Source organism: Medicago sativa, chromosome 6 (genome assembly GCF_051527215.1).
Source record: "Medicago sativa cultivar Bolivia chromosome 6, Bolivia_mono, whole genome shotgun sequence".
NCBI lineage: Eukaryota > Viridiplantae > Streptophyta > Magnoliopsida > Fabales > Fabaceae > Medicago > Medicago sativa.
Window position 1 is genome coordinate 32,370,128 of NC_140754.1, and position 23,587 is coordinate 32,393,714.

Consider the following 23,587-nt stretch of genomic DNA (forward strand, 5'->3'; position numbering starts at 1 on the left):
CACATCCATCCTTTTTTGTTTTGTTTTCAATCTTAAGAAGTCCTGATATACTCATTTTTGTCAAAATTCTTTCTCCAGTCGTATGCTCCTACAGACAAGGTCGTTCTTTCTCTCAGACAGAGTTCAGGTGATTAATTGTCTTAGATCTCATTGATTTTTTATTCACCTAATGTGCTTCCTAACATGCTTGGTGTATGGCCTATTTTATGTACAAGTTAATTTCTATAAGTGAATTAAAGATTCTTTTGATTTGAAAACCGTAGAGATCCCTTGCCTTTTTGGTTCAACAGTTATCTGGCATCTCCATAAATGGATTTAATACTAAACTGTTAATGCTCATTTTTTAATTACCATTATGGATTTAATACTAGACTGTTAATCCACATTTTGTAATTACCATTAGCTTTTAGAAATTTTATTTTATTCTATCTCTAACAAACAAGAGTGCATGGGGTCAATAGTAACTGAAATGCTACTGGTTTTCATGTCTTTAGGATTAATTAGATAATATATGGATTAAATCCATATAATTTGCATATTGTCGTAGCTTTAGCACTTGATGTGGATTAGTAAGATAATGTATTGATATGTTTCTGAGTCCATTGCTCATTTTGTTGTGTGTTGATGAAGCCCATGGCATTGGAACAAGTGTTATCAGACCGTGAAAGCGAAGACGAAATTGATGATGGAGTTTGTAACCTGGAAGATAGAAGGGTAAGCTTAAAATATATTTCAAATTATGTTTTTCTTCTTTGGCTTATTTCAAAATAATGCAATTAGATTTTAGATTGTTACTTCTGGGCATGTTTTGTAGAATGAACATGGACATGTGGGTAAGACTCGCACATGTTAAGTGAGCAGGTTGCTCAATCTGTACCGTAGTATTTAAATAGATGTTATACTTTGTAAACAACCTTGAATAGTAGATAGGTATTGTATCCGCTCTTTAATCGGAGTCGTAGGCACAAATTGGTCGAATTTTGTAATAAATAATGTGTGTTCTCTGTTTGCGTTTTTCATGCCTTTTTTACTTTTACATCAGGGCTACTGATCTAACTAACACAACATGATCACATATAGTATAGCTCTCCGGCTCTTGATTACAATGTTGAAATTATGCTGTTTCTTTTAACTTCTTAAAATTCCCTGTTCATTTTGATCTTTTTCTGTTCTAGATTTGTAGACATTATCAATTTATAAATTGAATCACGACATCTACAAATAGAAAGAGGTAATTTGGATTTTCAGATGGAATTGGCGAAAGTTTTCTAGAGTTCTCTTTTTATATTGTGCCTCATAGTTTCGATAGTTTTTTTGGTTGTGATTAAGTGTACGTCGGCAGAAATGACTACTATGTTTCTTTTGACAATTCTATGACATATCTGTTCATCCAAATTACACGTTATTCATTATCTATTTTTGCAGGTTGAATGGTTTTGCGGTAGCCAAATTCAACGTTGTGAAGGTTGAATGAAGACCGATTATTAAGGCTTTGTGATCCTATTGGTTAAGTTCTGTGGTTCACATATTCAATTTGGTTTTTGGATTTTCTGTTCAAACTTTGTTTCCAATTTATGCCTCTGATATTTACCAAGAAAACAAGCATTTCTTCATGAATTTGATTAAAGTGATTTAAAATGTCAGCTGAATTTGATTAGCATAACATATGTTATAAAAATTTGATTGGAATATGAATTGTTGTTTTGTTTCATTCTTGAGAAATGTAATGTTCCTACTTCATATGTGCTACTGATTTGATTTGCATGTATGATTGGCTATTCATAATTTGCAGGTTTGATTGGTAGAGGAGTATCCCACATAATAGATTGACATCTCATACCTATGATGAATGTTCAAAATGGCCAACTTTTGAATCTTTATGTTTGTTGTGTTTGACCATTTTATTTGGCTTTGTTTTATCTTGGTTTTCGGGTGTCAAACATTGATTACGTTTGAACCTTTTAAACCGGTGATATCTTATTTTTTCTTGGGAAGGGAAAAAGTAAGCAAAACCCTTGAGAATCGAGGTACGGGAGTTGTTTTCGCTACGGGAAGGTGTTAGGCACCCATAACGACTATAGTATCCTATAGGAACCGTCTTTAATTTCTACGCGCGCGCTTTATTTTTAAATGCTATTTTGAAATGATATTTACACCTAAAGTTTTCTAAGTGAAGAATTGGAGGGAGAAGGATGTGCTTGAATTTTTATTTTATTTGAATTGAAGGAATTTTGATTCCTTGCCTACGTACCCGTTTAAGGGATCAAATCCACCGTAGTTCTCTTCCAAAAATGTTTTTGTTTTTGTTGGTTGATTTTAAGTTTGAAAATTGGAATTTTGAAGAATGGAGATTGAGAGGCTTCATGAGCATTGAGATTTAAGAAAAAAAGTGGGGTTTGATTAGTGATTTGCAAAATATGGTCCAAGTATGATTAAAGTTCATTAGGATTTGATTAAGAAAAAGAAAGGGAAAATTCAATGGGATTTTGATCCCAAGGTTTATTTAGAAAATGATTTGAGTGAAGTTTGTTCATAATTTTTTGGAAAATTGATTTTTCTAAGTATAGAGCCTAAACATTCATCTAAACATACAATCCTAAACATACATCTAAACATGCATATTCTAGCTATATACCTAAAGTGATGTGTGTGCATGTGTCGGTGCTTGTGTCGGTGTACATTATTAGAGTCCATTGTCCTTATTACATCATGCCCTAGTTTACATTCTATGGTCTTGCAAGAAATTTAAGATTGCATAAAGGAAAATATTACAAAAACTCCTAAGTCTTTACATTCTAATTTTTACATGAACTTTAAAGTGTAGAAAGATAAAAGGATGAAGATGTGAGATGGGAGATGAAATGCTCATGATGTATGAAATACAATAGAGGAAATTGTTAGTAATATAAGGCATAGAGAGAGAGATATATGGGTAAGTAAAGCTATCATAACCAAAAGGGAAAAAAAGGATATGAAATAAGCAAGAGTAATGTATAATAGACCTAAAATTCCTCACCAAGGCAAGGCCTAACTATGACTTATAATTCTCATGGTTCAACATAAGACATGAAATCCAGGTTTAAAAATGAGAATCTAAGAGTTATAGTAAGCCTTATATCTTAATGTGGATTTAGACCTATTTACACTACTTATTTACCAACATTACTTGCAAAGCAAGCAAGTGAACAACATATGCACATGACCAGTAAAAACATATTCAAACTATGGTAAATTCCTCACAAAATCACATATCATGGATCACAAGTGTACATCAAGAATTGGAAACAAAATTAAGCCAATTTTCACCAATTTTAACATAAAATTCAAGAAATAACACTAGAAACTATCTCAATATTTTTTATCAAGTTTTTCAGTATAAAATCAACACAAAAACATCACAAAAATATTTAGAAAACTCTATAAATTTTTCTAGAATTTTCTAAAACATTTTAAGCATGCCAGGGGTACAAATATCAAAGACAGTGTAGGAAATAGTAAAAATAAAAGGAAAAAACGAAGTCTGCAGGGACATAAGGCCCATGCCCAAGATCTTTGATGGATCTGGACTATCCAAACGCATCAGGAGCGTTGGATTGATCCAGCTCCATCTAGACCTAGATCCAAGGGTCCAGAAGCAGCAGGCGCACAATAACACATTCAGGCACACAGGAACATGGCATCTAAGCCGTACACATCATCATCAAGCAGATCAAGTGGTGAGGATGAAGGAAGAGACGGTTTAGGGAGTGAACCAAACTGGTTCAGGTGAACCGGTCCGGTTCGCTCCCTTATAAAAACAATGAGCCGGTTTTCCTTTCATTTCAACAGATTCTTTCTCTTTCTTCTCCTCATCTTCTTCTCGTTCTCTCTTCCTCCCAACCTAACCCTAACGGCGCCGTTCATCTTTTCTTTGATGGTTCAGGCGAAATGACACCCTAAATCAACCCTAAATCCCACACAGTTCATGAATATGAACTCTAATTTTCGAAACAAACGGTGAAACGTGATGGATCTACACATTGATGCTTTCGGTTTCGAGGTTTTTTAAGTTTTTTTGAAGGAAAAGAGTTCGAAACTCTTCGATCTAACTTGTTTCACCGTTTATTTTGATCATGGATTCTTCGATGATATTTCGGACACAAAAATGAGAGGGATTCGTGTGTTTACCTGATTTCGAACGAAAATCTGAGCGAGAAGATGATGAAAACTTCTTCGGATTCTCCCTGAGCTTCTGGTAAGTGCTTCGACGTTGTTCATCTTCTTCCTCTTTGATTCACTTCGAATTCGATCCTTCTTCTACTCTTCCTCGGTCTTCTTCCTGTGATCACCCTAGGGTTCGAATTGCATTGAGAAGGCAAAGATTCGATGATGAAATCTTCGTCGAAGATGTTCTGAGAATCGAAATAGGTCTCAATCAATTGAGAAATTGAAATTGTTTGATTGCTTTTTGTGGAATCTGTTATTCGAACTATGTACTTGAAGATGAATTTGGCTCGAATTGGTATTGAATTGTGTTTTTGATGATGAATTTGGCACGAATTTGTGTTGAATTGTGTTGCTGGAAAACGGTTAGGGTTTAGTTCTTGATGAATGTTCTTGGGGATTCATATGAGTTTGTGGTTTTGATCCATTTTCCTAGGAAATGGAAGAATGGAATCTGTTTGTGAGTTGGCGCGTGATGAATGGTATCTCTCTGACACATGTGATGAGTTGGCTGGGATTTATAGGCCAGCTTGTGACTTCTGATCCAATGAGCGTTTGACACCTGTACTGGACTGATGATTTGGACTGAGACTTGGACATGGACTGTTCTGCAATTTCGAAAACTAAAAGGACTGATCTGTAAATTTAAAAAAAGACTAATCTGCAATTGTAAAAAATAAAATAAAATTTCGAAATACTAAAAAAAAGAGGACTTAAAAATAAAATTTGAATCAAAAAGGACTTGGACACAAATTTGGGAGTTTTGAGGACTTTTTAAAAAAAATAAAATAAAATTGGACTAAAAATGGTAATTTGACTAAACGTAAAGTGAAACGATTAAAATTGACAAAACGGACTAAAACGAACCAATTATCTAAATGAGGTACTTTAAAGTAACCTCTCTCTGCCAAAATTTCGTGTGAAATGACCAAAATGCCCCTGGGGCTAAAACGACTGAAAATGACTCAGATGCAAATTTTAAAATGGATTTTTAACAAAGAATTAGAGCAAGACTTTATACAAACAAAGTTAAAAGACTCAGAGACAATTTTGAGAGTTTAAACAGAGTTTTGACACATGAAAAGACTAAAATGCCCCTAGGGGCAAAACTGACTCAAAATGACTTCAAATGCAATTTTTGAAATGGATTTTGACATAGAATTGAAACAAAGACTTATACAAACCAATTGAAAAGACTCAAACAATTTTTCAAAGACTGAAAGAAATTTTAACATAGGAAATGACTAAAATACCCTTTTATGAATTTTGCAAGTAATTTTGAAATAAAATGCAGAGAAAGATGCAATTGATCAGAGACATATCAAATGACTTGAAATACAAGGAAAGAAGAATTGAACAAGTATTTTTAGGTCCAAAATTAGGGTATAACAGCTGCCCCTATTTAAGTTTCTTTGTCCGGAGAGTCAAGAGACGAAGTCTTTGATTTGACGGGACGAAGATACTTAAATATTAACATTTGCACTGCTTTTGGACATAAAAATACGCTTTCAGATTTTCAAAAATATGAATGCCATGCAATACTTTGATTATGAATGCAAGACAAACAACTGGAGTCCATGGAACATGTCATGTCACTGGGGATTCAGGTGGACATTGGCATGGTGGACAGACCAGGGGTTAGAAAATAAGGTACAAGCTGTTCTTTGGATCGAACTAGTCACTTGACCAAGGAATACAAGACAAGAGATAGGTACAAGCTGTTCTTGGGATCGAACTTGGCACTTGACCGAAAACATAGACATATAGGCAGATACAAGCTGTTCTTTGGATCGAACTTGACACTTGATTGAAGATACAAACAGATAGGCAGACACAAACTGTTCTTTGGATCGAACTGGCTGTTTGGCTGGAGATATAGACAAAAGGGTTGATACAAACTGTTCTTTGGGTCGAACTTGCCGTTGGATCAGCACCACATCATGTAAGTGAGTGCAAACTGTTCTTTAGATCGAACTTGTCGTTTGACCGATAACAAAGCATAAGCTGGGTACAAACTGTTCTTTGGATTGAACTTGTCGTTTGTCCGGAAGTATAGGTATATAAGCAGGTACAAGTTGTTCTTTGGATCGAACTAGTCACTTGACCGATAACAAGATACAAATTGGAAGCCTGATTTGACAAGATACCAATTGAGGGTAAATTGTCATTGACTTGATTTGAGGGTAGACATGACCATTTTTGTTGGCCCAAAAGCAAATTGAGAGTGAATTGACATTGATTTGATTTGAATTGGAAGTTGACATTGAAAGAGGGATTGAGAATTGAGATTGATTTAGAGACATAGACATAGACATTGGATTGGAGAGTTGAAATTGACATTAAGATTGAATTGGAATTGAATTGAAAATTGAAATTGACATTGACATTGAGATTGGATTGAAATTGGAAATTGATTTGAAATTGAAATTGGGAATGCTTCGAATTGAGATTGAATTGAATTGAAATTGGAAATTGCTTCGAATTGACATTGAATTGAATTGAAATTGAGATTTGAGAGTTGAGATTGCATCGAATTTGAGATTTGGAAATGATTTGGAATTGAGATTGGAAAGTTGAGATTGCATCGAATTTGACAGTTGAAATTGAATTTGAAATTGAGATTGGAGAATTGAGATTGCATCGAATTTGACAGTTGAAATTGAATTGGATTTGACAGTTGGAAATTGAACTGAATTGAAAATGGGAATTGATTTGGATTGAAAACTGAAATTGGAAATGCAACATGTATGTATGGTATAATAAGATTATTGAATGTATGAGCACATAAAATGCATGATTATGCATGTATGAATGCTTGAAATGCATGATTGGTTTGTAATTTGGCAGAGAAGCTTCGCAGAGATAGACAAAACATTGGAGGATTGGGCACGTAGTGGCTCGTGCTGCAACATATTCACAGGGGAAAACCTCTTTGGAGAGACCGTCGTTGAGAGACGTATCAAAACCATGGCTGAGGGCAATAAGACTTGTAAAGGAAGGACCCTTGGAAAGTTCTTGGATACAGGTCGCCGTTACTAGGCGTGTCAGTGCTGGGTAAACATTGGATATTCGCATCTGTGGTCAATGCTTTTCAATATTCTTTTCATTTTTCATTTTCAATCCCATTTTTGCCTGAACCGCCCTTTCGGGTTTTCGATTCACCGGGGAATAATATTCTTTTCATGGCCCCATTTTTGCTTGATTTGCCTTCATAGGTTGTCAATCAGCGGGGCGCTCATTTTTGCCTAAGCCGCCCTTTCGGGTTTTCAACTTAGCAAGCTTTTCGTTTTCATTTTTCAACTTTTTTTTATTTTTTTATTTTCATTCTGTTTTTTCATTCTTGCCATTGACCACAGATCATCCTGGGGAGTAACCTGCTTGTAACATGTATTGAAATAGACATTGACACTCATTTATTCATGCATGTTTCATTGAAATGTACCCTATTGCTCAGGTTTGCTTTCAGAATAGACAGAAAAAGATTTTTCAATGTTCAAAAATGTTTGTTTCAAACATTGACATCATCAAGTAGACAGAAAATATTTTGTACATAGTATTGAAAGTAGCAAGAAACATAGAGTTTCAAACAAATAGCACAGGCTCAAATTGATGTAGAAGAGTGAGAGTCAGCCAAAGGCATGACTTCACGGATTTACAAAGCTTGGAAAATGGTAATTTTATTGGTTGGTGATACATTGAACACGATGACCGCTACATTTCATAGAAATTTTGAATTCACAAGTACAGAAGCCTCTGATGAATACGATCATTGACAGTTGCAGATGCCCCAAGGGGTGATGGTGATTTGCCAGATATAGTTACTTGTCTTTTATCAACCTCATTTTTGCATGAACCGCCCTTTCGGGTTTTCGGCTCATCGAGGCGCTCATTCTTGCCTGAGTTGCGTACAATCTCAGCGAGCTCTTTTATATTCTTTTTTTTTTGTCCCTAACTTTTGCCTGGATCGCCCTTTCGGGTTTTCGATCCACCGGGAAGCGCATTTTTGCCTAGGCCGCCCTTTCGGGTTTTCGACCTACCACGCTGTTCTTTTCTTTTTAGACAAAGTATTTCTTGACTATATCGGCATTAACAGGATTTGGGAGTCCAACACCATCCATGTGTGTAAGAATCAAAGCACCACCAGAGAAAGCCTTCTTGACAACATAAGGACCTTCATAGTTAGGTGTCCACTTGCCCCTTGGGTCGGGTTGTTGACTTATCCTTCTTTTCAATACAAGTTCGCCTTCCTTGAATTCTCGAGGTCGGACTTTCTTGTCAAAAGCATTCTTCATTCGCACTTGATACAACTGTCAATGAGTCATAGCATCCATATGTTTCTCTTCAATCAGATTCAATTGATCGTACCGACTTTGACACCATTCAGCCTCAGTTAATTTTGCTTCCATGATTACTCGAAGAGATGGAATCTCCACTTCCAGAGGGAGAACTGCTTCCATACCATATACCAAAGAGAAAGGTGTTGCCCCGGTTGAACTGCGCACTGTAGTACGGTAACCATGCAAGGCAAAAGGTAGCATTTCATGCCAGTCTTTGTAATTAGTGACCATCTTCTGAACAATCTTCTTGATGTTCTTGTTAGCGGCCTCAACTGCACCATTCATCTGAGGTCTATAAGGAGAAGAGTTATGATGTTCAATTTTGAATTCTTCACATAAAGCTTGCATCATGCTATTGTTCAGATTGGAACCATTGTCAGTGATAATTTTGTTGGGAACACCATATCGACAGATGATGTTATTCTTGATAAATTTGACAACCACTTGCTTGGTCACATTTGCATAGGAAGCAGCTTCAACCCATTTGGTGAAGTAGTCAATTGCCACTAGAATGAAACGATGTCCATTGGAAGATTTTGGCTCAATTCTTCCGATCATGTCAATGCCCCACATAGAGAAAGGCCATGGTGAAGATATAACATTGAGGGCATGTGGAGGCGCATGAATCTTGTCAGCATAAATTTGACACTTGTGGCATCTTTTAGCATGTTTGTGGCAGTCACGCTCCATAGTTATCCAGTAATAGCCGGCTCTTAACAGTTTTCTTGACATGGTGTGACCCGAAGCGTGGGTCCCAAAGGTACCGTCATGTACATCATGCATCAATTTCTCAGCTTCTTGTTTGTCAACACATCTCAACAAGACCATGTCATAGTTCCTCTTGTATAGGATTTCTCCGTCCAGAAGGAATTTACTAGCCCATCGTCTCAAAGTCTTTTTATCCCTGTTGGAAGCACCAGGTGGATATTCACGACTCTGCAAGAATTGCTTGATGTTGTAATACCATGGCTTTTTATCATTCACATTTTCATCAGCTTGATCTGGCACATTTTCAATGGTGAACACATGAGCGGGTCTATCAAGACGCTGCACTTTGATTACAGGCACATCATTCCAGTGATTGACACGGAACATAGAAGACAAAGTAGCAAGAGCGTCAGCCATCTGATTTTCATCCCGAGGGATGTGGTGCAGCTCAACCTTTGTAAAGTATGTCAATAGACGTCTTGCATATTCACGGTAAGGGATCAGCTTCTCATGATGAGTCTCCCATTCACCCTTTATCTGATTAATAACAAGTGCAGAATCTCCATAGATGTCAAGGTGTTTGATTCTCAGGTCAAGGGCTTCTTCAATGCCCAAGATGCATGCTTCATATTCAGCTATGTTGTTTGTGCATTCAAAAGTTATTCGAGCAGTGAAAGGAATGTGGTGCCCCTGCGGAGTTACAATGATGGCTCCAATTCCTTTACCGTAAGCATTAACAGCACCATCAAACACCAATCCCCATTTGCTATTGGGGTCCGACCCTTCATTGATCAGTGGTTCTTCACAGTCTTTTGCTTTCAGATACATAATCTCTTCATCAGGGAAATCAAACTTAATTGGCTGGTAATCATCAAGAGGTTGACAAGCAAGATGCTCAGCAAGGATGCTTCCTTTGATTGTTTTCTGAGCTTTGTACACAATATCGTATTCAGCCAACAACATTTGCCAACGTGCAATCTTTCCAGTAACAGCAGGTTTCTCAAAGATGTACTTGATTGGATCCATTCGGGATATCAACCAAGTTGTATGATTCACCATATAATGACGCAGGCGTTTGGCAGCCCAGGCTAGAGCACAGCAGGTCTTTTCAAGCATTGTATACCGAGTCTCACAGTCGGTGAACTTCTTGCTCAGATAGTAGATAGCATGTTCTTTCTTTCCAGTCTCGTCTTGCTGACCGAGAACACAACCCACTGAATCGTCTAACACTGACAGATACATAATCAAAGGCCTTCCTTCCACTGGTGGGACAAGGATAGGTGGTTCCAACAGGTATTCTTTAATGCTATCAAAAGCTTCCTGACATTCATCATTCCATACAACAGGCTGGTTCTTTTTGAGCAATTTGAAAATTGGTCCACAGGTAGTAGTCATGTGAGATATGAATCTTGAAATATAGTTCAGACGTCCGAGGAAACCTCTGACTTGCTTCTCAGTTTGAGGGGCCGGCATCTCTCTGATGGCTCGGACTTTGTCGGGATCAACTTCAATGCCTCTCTGGCTGACAATGAAGCCTAGCAACTTTCCAGATCGTACACCGAATGTGCACTTGTTAGGATTCAACCGCAGCTTGTACTTTCTCAGTCTTTTAAACATCTTTTTCAAATACACAACATGCTGCTCTTCATCACTTGACTTCACAATCATATCATCAACATATACTTCAATCTCTTTGTGAATCATATCATGAAACAGAGTGGTCATACCCCTTTGATAGGTAGCACCAGCATTTATCAAGCCAAACGGCATCACTTTATAACAGAACGTTCCCCACGGAGTGATGAAGGACGTCTTTTCTCTATCTTCAGGAGACATTCGTATCTGATTATAACCAGAGAAACCATCCATAAAGGAGAACACTCTGGATTGAACAGTATTGTCATCAAGCACGTCAATATGAGGCAATGGGAAGTTATCTTTTGGACTGGCTTTGTTCAGATCTCTGTAATCAACACACATTCGAACTTTCCCATCTTTCTTCGGTACTGGTACGATGTTGGCAATCCACTCAGGGTATTCAGCTGTCATGAGGAAACCCGCATCAATTTGCTTTTGTACTTCAGCCTTGATCTTAAGAGCCATGTCTGGACGAGACCTTCTCAATTTCTGCTTGACAGGAGGACATTCAGGTCTTGTCGGTATCCAATGTTCCACAATCTTGGGATCTAGACCCGGCATATCTTCATAGGACCATGCAAAGACATCTGGATAATCATGGAGGAGCTGAATAATCTTCCTTTTCACTTCTGGCTCAAGTGCAGCACCAATCTTGATCTCTCGCTTGTTGTCTTCAGTACCCAGGTTGATGAGTTCAATCTCTTCCTGGTGAGGCTGAATGGCTCTTCTTTCTTGTTCAAGCAGTCGAGTGATCTCATACGGTATCTCTTCATCATCATCATCCTCATCTTCAGCTTCATATACAGGGAATTCAAAATTTGGAGGAACCATAGGGTCACTGTGTTCAACGGGTTCATTATGGTTCAATCTGCATAATATGATTGGGATGATTTTAGAAAAATGTTTTCTATGCAGATTTTTGAAATTAATAAGAAAATACAGATGTTTTGGTTTTTTCTGGTATTACCATTATTTCCAAGAAAAAGGCACTAAAAAGTAAAAAAAAAAAGAGTCGTGAGAAAGACGACAACTTTTATTGATAACGGCAATGCCGAAACAAACATGCCCTTACAATGATATCACTTTCGCCTTGGGCAGAGCGAAAGGATTGTTATTTTGAAAACAAAGAAAAACATGAGCAACAAGACACATTACATGGAAGCATGCATGACTAAAGGAACATCAATGGCCTCCCAATTTCTCACAGTGCCTCCTGGTACAACAAATGTAGGCACATAACTACTCTCAGCAGCATCTTCAGCAACAGCATTGATAAACCCAGCACTGTAGAAAGTTCCAGTTGAAACGCTTGAGGTTGGGGAGAATCCAAGGCCCTCTTTACGCTTGTTTTCCAGAATCTGAATCACTTTGCCCCAGCCAGCAGCCTGCCCTTCTTGAACAGCCTTCTGGGCGTCTTTCAATGAAGCCATGCTAGCACTAGCCCTCCGGGGTTCTGCACCTTCAACAGTCAAGCCTTGAAATGACGTCCCTTCAGCGGACCCGTTCTTCATGAACTTAAGTTTCTGATGCAGAGTAGAAGTTACTGCCCCAGCGTCGTGAATCCACGGTCTTCCGAGGAGACAACTGTAAGAAGCATTGATGTCCATAACCTGGAAAGTAATTTGAAATGTCTCAGGACCAATGGTAATTGGCAAGTCTACTTCCCCAAGAACATCTTTGCGAGATCCGTCGAAAGCTTTAACCAGATAACTACTTCCCCTTAGAGAGATTCCATGATGACTCAACTGTCTTAGTGTAGATTCAGGCATTACATTCAAGGATGATCCAGTGTCCACCAGCACATTGGATATCATGTCAGACTTGCAATGTACCGAGATATGCAGAGCTAAATTGTGGTGTTTCCCTGCTTCGGGGAGTTCATCGTCACCAAACCCCAAGTTATTGCAAGCAGTGATGTTACCCACTATTCCATCGAACTGATCCACAGAGACTTCATGATCAACATAGGCCTGTTCCAGTACTTTCATCAACACCTTCCTGTGAGCCTCTGAGCTCATAAGCAAAGACAAGATGGATTTCTTTGACGGAGTTTGCAGCAGCTGGTCAACAATCTTATAATCACTCTTCTTAATAAGCCTCAGAATTTCATCCAGATTAGACTCGTCAATAGATTGGCCTGTTGGGCCGGGGCTCTTGTCAATAGGAGGAGCAACTGGCGGAGTTATTGTGGCAATAGGTGTAACCACCTTCTTTTGAAACAAGGGTGGACGGACTTTCCCGCTTCTCAGAGCTGTGATTTCACTGGCAACGTTATCAACTGTTGCTGGGGACACCAGAGGCACCTCCACTCCATTCTCAATCATGGTTGCATTGTAGTTGTAAGGAATTGCTTTTGTAGAGGCGTAAGATACTGGACCAGGTAACCTGATCACTAAGGGCTCAACATTTCTTGTCTGAGATGCAGTTTCAACAGGAGAATCATGAAACACTGGCACAATCACACATACATCACTGGCAATCAAGTGCTTGTCATCCATCACACTCTGTATATCATTCTGCACCACACAACAGCCCATAGGATTTTGAAGACATTCTGAACAAGAAGTATGATCATGATTGAACAAAGAAGCCTGGCAAAGTTTGACATGTAGTGGCACCAAGGGAGTAACGACATTGCGGACATTCAACATGGGATCCTCTTGAGGAACAGGGACCCTTTCAAAAGCCTCGATCATGTTAACAGCAGCATGGTTTGGAAGTGGATTGTCAAGAATATGAGGAACGCTGTTTTCAAAAGTCAACCGTCCTTTTTCTATCAGGTCTTTCACAATATATTTCAGAGCAAAGCAACCTTCAACATCATGGCCTTGAGCGCCCTGATGGAATTCACATGTTAGATCCTGTCGGAACCTGGGAGGCAAAGGATTGGGCGGAGGCTTGCCTGGCCTGGTAACACAGTGTCCCTTAGCAAGTAAGGTTGGGAGCAGCTCAGCATACCACATTGGTATTGGTGGAAAAGAAGGTCTGGGTCGGGGACCTTGTTGTTGCTGCTGTTGCTGTTGAACAGGAGGCTGTTGTTGTACTTGCTGAGCAATGGCATTAACGGGCACTGGTGGTTGACCCGGTGGCAGAGGATATTGCTAGTAGAATGGCGGGAAGAAAGGATGTTGAGAGTAATGCATATATTGGTAGGGCAAGGGTAATTGTGTAGCAACTGCAGATGGGTTACCAGATACCATCCCTACTTCAGATTCTTTCCTCTTATGGTGGCCATTACCGTACTTCTTTGGTGCACTGGCTGAAGATTCACCCTTTTCAAGAACAATGATACCCTCTCTGACAGCCTCCTCTAGACGAGTTCCCATAGTAACCATGTCGGAGAAGTTGTTTGGAGCAGAGACTATCATTCTTTCCTTATATTCCTTCTTCAGAGTCTTCAGGAATGTCTGTGTTAATTCTTCCTCATCAAGCCGAGGAGAAACCCGGGCAGCTGCCCCTCTCCATCTCTGAGCATATTCACGGAAGGTTTCATCTGACTTCTGAGACAAGGACTTAAGAGAGTCCCTATTTAGCTTCAGACGGGTATTGAATTCATAATGACTTTCAAAAGCAGCAGCGAGTTCCTCAAAGGTATGAATGTTGTCTTTGCTCAAACTAGTGTACCAATCTGCTGCATCATCTGCCAAGCTACTCTGGAAGCAGTGGATCATCAGTGCGTCATTATCTGCGTAGTTAGCCATCTTTCGGACGTACCGGATGACATGGTTGTGTGGACAAGAAGTTCCATTGTATTTATCAAATTCTGGCTCTTTGAATTTCTTAGGGACCTCAAATCGGGATACCAAGCATAGATCACGAGCTTTAGCAGGAACACCATTGTTTCCCCGGCTAGCCTTGACCTCACGGAGTTCTCCAGCCAACTCTCTTAACTGTATTTTCATAGCTTCCATTGGAGGATCTTGTCCGTGCGGTGTATCAACATCAATCACCTGTTGCGCAATGTGTACAATAGGGTCGGTAACAACGGTAGTCACTTGAGGCATAGCGGTGGATACAGGAATCTGTCCTTGACCAGCAAAACCAGAGACACCAGCATCAGTATTAGGAGAGTCGTAGGCTGAGAGGCCATAAGGACGGCCGTTAGGCATAACAAACCGAGCATCAGTAGCCACAGTAGACAGTGGGATAGAGGGAATCACTTCAGTAGAGACTGGAACAGATGTGGTTGGTTGTTCCTGTGCAGCCATCATGGTGGACATTGCGTCATGAGCCTTAGCCAAGTATTCTTTCATAGCAGCCAATTCGGCACGGAGCTGAGCATTTTCTTCTTCAAAGTTAGCCATAATTCTTCTCTTGTGAAATCTTGTTTGATGAATTCTATCTGGTTGGTAGACTTTGCGAGCACGAGCCACTTTTCAGACTGCGGCGGACAAAACCAGGAGGCAATGAGCACGAGAGAAGTTTTTTGTGACCGATGAATGTATATGATGCGTGAGATGTGTTAATGCATATGCAAAAAGACTCTTTTTTGTGTTATCGAAGGGTTTTTAGACAAATTAGAAACTTGTAAACATTACTAAACAACAATTGACATGAACGGGAAACAAACAACCAACATATAGTTTTACAAGACGATTCCCTTTGAAATGCTAAGCCAAGGGATAGACTTTGAAATGTAAAACAACACAAACAAATGGAAATAGCAACAGGAAATGGAGATCCTCAAGCATAAGAAGTGGAAGCATCATCCTCAGACTCAGACTCATAGCTGCAATATCGTGCATAGAAGTCACGGGCCCCCCTAGCCCTCTTAGAGTCTCTCATAAGCAACCTATCTTTCTCTTCAATCTCTCTCTTAGCCTTAGCTAACTCTTTCTTCAGTGTCAAGACCTCATGGGTTTGCTGTTCATCCTTTCCATCCAAAGTCATGATCAAGTTCTCAGCCTCATAGTATCTAGCCCTCCACTGATGCTTCTCCTGACTCTCCATAGCTAGATGCTCCTGATACATCTCCTGGGTAGGTGGGAGTAGAGGCAAAGGCATGGTAGGAATAGATGCAGACACATATCTCATAGAGGGGTAAGGCATACCAATCTCCTCATCTTGGTTTATCACCCACTGTGTATAGGCCTCATGAGCAATACCGGATCTTACACCCGTATGCTTCACCTCTTTCTTCCGAAGTTTGGACCAAGCTTCCATGAAATCCTCTCTTATTCCCGTGGGAGCATTGGAGTAGTGAAAGAAGTAAGGAGCTGTAGCAAGATTGATGGGTTTTTCTTTCATCGGGAAACCAAATTGTCGCAAAGCAAGCTCAGGGTTATAGTTGATTCCACCCCGGGTACCAAGAAGAGGTACATTAAGAAACTTCCCACCACCAAAGATGATTTCCTTGACTCTAGAAGCTGGAGTGAGCCAAACCACTTCATTAGGAGTGAGAGCCATAATCCTCTGTGAAATAGACCAATTTTCCGGATTGTCATGGAAAGACTTCGGAAGGTGCGAAATAAACCACCTATAAAAGAGAGGCACACAACATAGAATATATCCACGACCTTTGCCGGAACGATCGTGAATAGCATGGTATGTGTCAGCTAGAAAAGTAGGAACCGGATTCTTGGAGTGGAAGATCATAATAGCATTCATATCCACGAAGTCATCAAGATTTGGAAAGAGGATTAGCCCATAGATGAGGAGTGCAAGAATAGCCTCAAGAGTGTCTTGACAAGTGGTATTGAGGTGAGCTTTCCCAAGAAGATACTCTGAAGTGAACCCTCGGATACGTGCCTTAGTGACAAGATTCTTGGAGACATCGGAGGTTGTAAGATGGAGATCCTTAGCAATAACCAAAGAAGTAGGAGGATGCTCAAGCCCCGCGAAGGGTACCCCCTTAGCAATAGATAAACCCATCAAACAAGAATAAGCCTCTAGAGTAGGCACCAACTGAAAGTCCGGAAAAGTAAAGCACCGATACTCCCGATCATAGAATTGCACTAGAGTGTGCACAAGCTTCTCATCCACATTAGTCTGGAGAATAGGAAGTAAAGCCCCATAACGGTGTCGGAAACCAGTCGGATCCTCGACCTTGAGTGCCAACTCTCTCAAACTAGCCAAATCCACTTCCTTTAACTTGTAGGACTTAGTCTTCTTCATTCCTACAATGTTTACAAATTCAACTTGTCTAAGCCCTTCGATAACAATGCATGACAAAAGTTTATGCATGTATGCATGTATGCATGAGTGCATGATTATGTTCAAGTTCGGAGAAAACATGGTGGGTTGAAGTTCAAAGTCGAGGAGTCATGGGTGGACACGGCGTCCGGTCAAACTAGGGCTTTAGGAAAAAGTAACCGGGTTCTAAAAAGGTTCCCAAGTTGCAACCTCTCCGACGTATATCATGGTGTCACGAGACAACACTCGCTCCATGATTATCCGTGGAAGGTATAACTTGAGTGTAGTATCGCGTGACGACTAAAACTCGAGACAACACTCGGTTTAGCCTCCGCACTACGTCCTAGAAAAATGGCCATGGATGGGTTCGGTTATCTTCGGTTCATAGCGTCATAGAACAATTAGAAGTAAAGTTCCTAAACGTGACAACACACGCCGACAACATCACCCCCAAAATGCCTCAGCTATGTGGGATTGATCGCATAATCCAATACACGAGGCAACCCCCGGAATGAATTGTCGATTATATCCCTCCTAAATCCTAAGTTCACTCAGCCCGGGTGCAGGACTTTTGATATTCTCACCCCACACGTCTGCAAGAAATTAAACATTTATTCACATAGGAAAGCAAGTAAAAAAAACAAGTAAAAAGAGCGCAAGCATGGAAATAAAGACTAGGCGTAACTCTCGAATCTCCCCAGTGAAGTCGCCAGCAGTTTTATCTTGGTTTTCGGGTGTCAAACATTGATTACGTTTGAACCTTTTAAACCGGTGATATCTTATTTTTTCTTGGGAAGGGAAAAAGTAAGCAAAACCCTTGAGAATCGAGGTCCGGGAGTTGTTTTCGCTACGGGAAGGTGTTAGGCACCCATAACGACTATAGTATCCTATAGGAACCGTCTTTAATTTCTACGCGCGGGCTTTATTTTTAAATGCTATTTTGAAATGATATTTACACCTAAAGTTTGCTAAGTGAAGAATTGGAGGGAGAAGGATGTGCTTGAATTTTTATTTTATTTGAATTGAAGGAATTTTGATTCCTTGCCTACGTACCCGTTTAAGGGATCAAATCCACCGTAGTTCTCTTCCAAAAATGTTTTTGTTTTTGTTGGTTGATTTTAAGTTTGAAAATTGGAATTTTGAAGAATGGAGATTGAGAGGCTTCATGAGCATTGAGATTTAAGAAAAAAAGTGGGGTTTGATTAGTGATTTGCAAAAAGAAAGGGAAAATTCAATGGGATTTTGATCCCAAGGTTTATTTAGAAAATGATTTGAGTGAAGTTTGTTCATAATTTTTTGGAAAATTGATTTTTCTAAGTATAGAGCCTAAACATTCATCTAAACATACAATCCTAAACATACATCTAAACATGCATATTTTAGCTATATACCTAAAGTGATGTGTGTGCATGTGTCGGTGCTTGTGTCGGTGTACATTATTAGAGTCCATTGTCCTTATTACATCATGCCCTAGTTTACATTCTATGGTCTTGCAAGAAATTTAAAATTGCATAAAGGAAAATATTACAAAAACTCCTAAGTCTTTACATTCTAATTTTTACATGAACTTTAAAGTGTAGAAAGATAAAAGGATGAAGATGTGAGATGGGAGATGAAATGCTCATGATGTATGAAATACAATAGAGGAAATTGTTAGTAATATAAGGCATAGAGAGAGAGATTTGGGTAAGTAAAGCTATCATAACCAAAAGGGAAAAAAAGGATATGAAATAAGCAAGAGTAATGTATAATAGACCTAAAATTCCTCACCAAGGCAAGGCCTAACTATGACTTATAATTCTCATGGTTCAACATAAGACATGAAATCCAGGTTTAAAAATGAGAATCTAAGAGTTATAGTAAGCCTTATATCTTAATGTGGATTTAGACCTATTTACACTACTTATTTACCAACATTACTTGCAAAGCAAGCAAGTGAACAACATATGCACATGACCAGTAAAAACATATTCAAACTATGGTAAATTCCTCACAAAATCACATATCATGGATCACAAGTGTACATCAAGAATTGGAAACAAAATTAAGCCAATTTTCACCAATTTTAACATAAAATTCAAGAAATAACACTAGAAACTATCTCAATATTTTTTATCAAGTTTTTCATTATAAAATCAACACAAAAACATCACAAAAATATTTAGAAAACTCTATAAATTTTTCTAGAATTTTCTAAAACATTTTAAGCATGCCAGGGGTACAAATATCAAAGACAGTGTAGGAAATAGTAAAAATAAAAGGAAAAAACGAAGTCTGCAGGGACATAAGGCCCATGCCCAAGATCTTTGATGGATCTGGACTATCCAAACGCATCAGGAGCATTGGATTGATCCAGCTCCATCTAGACCTAGATCCAAGGGTCCAGAAGCAGCAGGCGCACAATAACACATTCAGGCACACAGGAACATGGCATCTAAGCCGTACACATCATCATCAAGCAGATCAAGTGGTGAGGATGAAGGAAGAGACGGTTTAGGGAGTGAACCAGACTGGTTCAGGTGAACCGGTCCGGTTCGCTCCCTTATAAAAACAATGAGCCGGTTTTCCTTTCATTTCAACACATTCTTTCTCTTTCTTCTCCTCATCTTCTTCTCGTTCTCTCTTCCTCCCAACCTAACCCTAACGGCGCCGTTCATCTTTTCTTTGATGGTTCAGGCGAAATGACACCCTAAATCAACCCTAAATCCCACACAGTTCATGAATATGAACTCTAATTTTCGAAACAAACGGTGAAACGTGATGGATCTACACATTGATGCTTTCGGTTTCGAGGTTTTTTAAGTTTTTTTGAAGGAAAAGAGTTCGAAACTCTTCGATCTAACTTGTTTCACCGTTTATTTTGATCATGGATTCTTCGATGATATTTCGGACACAAAAATGAGAGGGATTCGTGTGTTTACCTGATTTCGAACGAAAATCTGAGCGAGAAGATGATGAAAACTTCTTCGGATTCTCCCTGAGCTTCTGGTAAGTGCTTCGACGTTGTTCGTCTTCTTCCTCTTTGATTCACTTCGAATTCGATCCTTCTTCTACTCTTCCTAGGTCTTCTTCCTGTGATCACCCTAGGGTTCGAATTGCAGGGAGAAGGCAAAGATTCGATGATGAAATCTTCGTCGAAGATGTTCTGAGAATCGAAATAGGTCTCAATCAATTGAGAAATTGAAACTGTTTGATTGCTTTTTGTGGAATCTGTTATTCGAACTATGTACTTGATGATGAATTTGGCTCGAATTGGTATTGAATTGTGTTTTTGATGATGAATTTGGCACGAATTTGTGTGGAATTGTGTTGCTGGAAAACGGTTAGGGTTTAGTTCTTGATGAATGTTCTTGGGGATTCATATGAGTTTGTGGTTTTGATCCATTTTCCTGGGAAATGGAAGAATGGAATCTGTTTGTGAGTTGGCGCGTGATGAATGGTATCTCTCTGACACATGTGATGAGTTGGCTGGGATTTATAGGCCAGCTTGTGACTTCTGATCCAATGAGCGTTTGACACCTGTACTGGACTGATGATTTGGACTGAGACTTGGACATGGACTGTTCTGCAATTTCGAAAACTAAAAGGACTGATCTGTAAATTTAAAAAAAGACTAATCTGCAATTGTAAAAAATAAAATAAAATTTCGAAATACTAGAAAAAAGAGGACTTAAAAATAAAATTTGAATCAAAAAGGACTTGGACACAAATTTGGGAGTTTTGAGGACTTTTTAAAAAAAATAAAATAAAATTGGACTAAAAATGGTAATTTGACTAAACGTAAAGTGAAACAATTAAAATTGACAAAACGGACTAAAACGAACCAATTATCTAAATGAGGTACTTTAAAGTAACCTCTCTCTGCCAAAATTTCGTGTGAAATGACCAAAATGCCCCTGGGGCTAAAACGACTGAAAATGACTCAGATGCAAATTTTAAAATGGATTTTTAACAAAGAATTAGAGCAAGACTTTATACAAACAAAGTTAAAAGACTCAGAGACAATTTTGAGAGTTTAAACAGAGTTTTGACACATGAAAAGACTAAAATGCCCCTAGGGGCAAAACTGACTCAAAATGACTTCAAATGCAATTTTTGAAATGGATTTTGACATAGAATTGAAACAAAGACTTATACAAACCAATTGAAAAGACTCAAATAATTTTTCAAAGACTGAAAGAAATTTTAACATAGGAAATGACTAAAATACCCTTTTATGAATTTTGCAAGTAATATTGAAATAAAATGCAGAGAAAGATGCAATTGATCAGAGACATATCAAATGACTTGAAATACAAGGAAAGAAGAATTGAACAAGTATTTTTAGGTCCAAAATTAGGGTATAACAGGCTTCTTTTTCAATATTTTTTCTGCTCATTTGTGTTGCTTTAGGAGGTTCTTTCATCCTTTTTATCTTATTTGAATTGTTGGATTTTCTGTAGATTTTTTTTGTTCTCCATCTTATATTAGCATAAGACATTCTTAGGCAATTTAAAGAAATTGTATTGAAATTGGTTGATTTGAATGGGAATTTTCTCTCAATTGGTGTCTACTGAAATCATATATGACTGCATTAGGAAGTTAAAAGTTATAATTGTCTCTAAGAATTGGAGAACCGACCTGCAATACGTGGTCCTCAAAGTGTTACTTTCTTTGTTAAATTTATCGTATATTGTGATTGTCTTTGCATTATTTGGTTATTTATTACTGTGGTAACATGAACACAAGTTTACTTTGTCCAATTAGTTTTCTTTGCTTAATGTAAAATTTAACTTTGTTGGGGAAGTTGTAATGTGTATTCTTTTTGAAGTACTTATTTGAATGTGATATTTAAAGTGTATTCTTTGCTAAATGAATGTAAGTGATATTGTGTTAGTATAATTGCAAACCACTCTTTTATCAAAACGACTCCGTACAAGTTTTACTCACTCTCAGGCTTCCAAATCTCCATTAATCAGTTCTCTTGAAATCCTCTGATTACTAAGAAGCTGATCATTTGTTAAATTATTATGACAGCGGATATCAAGATTACAGTCCCATTTGGAGCTTGGTTCCACAAAGGCCAGGTAATTTTTTTTCACAATTTAACCATTTTCTACATTTCGAAAAATAAGTTCAGTATTCTATAGTATGGTTATGCAATTTCTTCGCTCCAGTTTTCAAAATCAACAGTGGTTTTTGTTACTGTTGTCAAATAAAGGCTATAGTGGTGCTATTGCGTAGTGGAAGTTAAACAAATCATTATTTTTATGAGATATGCTATTTAGCAGGGCTATATCATTGTAGCTTTGTAGAATTTAAACAACCCATCATTTTCTGCGATTCGCGGTTGACATCATTGGATTTGATGAGTAAGAGTTGATTAATTGCATTGCATATCTATGTGTAGGTTGGAGGTTGGGCAACTTTGAGTATGGAAATTTGTTAACTTTTGCCACTATACAGGGAGCAGCTCACATGTTACCCTTTGCACAACCTTCTAGAGCACTGCATCTGTTCAGTTCCTTTGTGAATGGTAGGAGATTGCCATAAACAACAAGGCATTCAATTGAAGGATGAAAAAAAAAACTGAGATGATGAGTCTGCCAACTCTATAACATGTGGAAATAGCAGATTGTATGGTCCATTTGATTATTATTAGATTTGAAGAATTCATTGCTTAAAAGATGTAGCAATGAAAAACAAAATTGTTTTTTTTTGAATAATCTGAATAAGAAAATTGTTAAAGAGTGTTTCTTTGTAAGACCTTAGCAAACTGCATTTGGAAAATAAATTTATAAGGGGAATCGGGAAGTACCTGCATGATTTGTTCTCTTTTTTAAGTTGTATTACTATTTTTAACATTGTATTTGCACAAACAGATTATTAATTACAATATAATTGAATGTTTTGTTTGCCATCAATATGACCCGTGCGACAGCACGGGTGGATGGTCTAGTAGAATCTTATCATAGGGATTGATAGTAATCAATCACAACCATTAATTAATACTAAAATCAATGGTTAAAATTTGGAGTAACTCATTACACTTACTCTTGGAGTCAATGGATCCCTCCTCATATATATATATATCATTATACCAAAAAAAATTGAATTTATATCATTACACATTTTACCTAATGATATATATTTAATTTAATCTGCCCTAAGATCTATACTAACATCATCAAGATTAAAGCTTTCATCCTTTTCAATCTTCAACCTTCTTCTCAGCAACAACCTTTTCTTCAGGATCAAGATTTTCAATAATGTACAACTCTTCGTCATCTCCTATCACCTCATAATCACCCGCTTTACATAGTTCATTATAGTCAGCAGCCATTCGACTGATATATCTATCAGGCCTGCTTTTTGCATCATCTAGACAGTGTTGTCCCCATAGTGCGCAAGTGGGAGGAATTGGACAACCATCCTTCAAATAAATTATCATAAAATGGTTGTCATTCACATGTTCCAGACACATCAATCGGTCTCTATGTGACAGTTCACCGCATAGAGGGAAATAGGTTTCCGATTTCCCTTTCGCAATGGACAATAGAACAATCACATGTTTGTACCTCTGTGCAATG

At 38.3% G+C, this 23,587-nt stretch overlaps 1 long non-coding RNA gene across 1 annotated transcript; it reads left to right on the top strand.

The window, feature by feature from the left end:
* The first annotated feature begins 453 nt into the window (after window positions 1-453).
* LOC146914583 (uncharacterized) lies at window positions 454-22,921 on the top strand. The gene is made up of 4 exons (XR_015014301.1): window positions 454-714; window positions 1,426-1,908; window positions 21,368-22,084; window positions 22,408-22,921. It is a non-coding gene; the product is annotated as an uncharacterized LOC146914583 (long non-coding RNA).
* The last annotated feature ends 666 nt before the right edge of the window (window positions 22,922-23,587 follow it).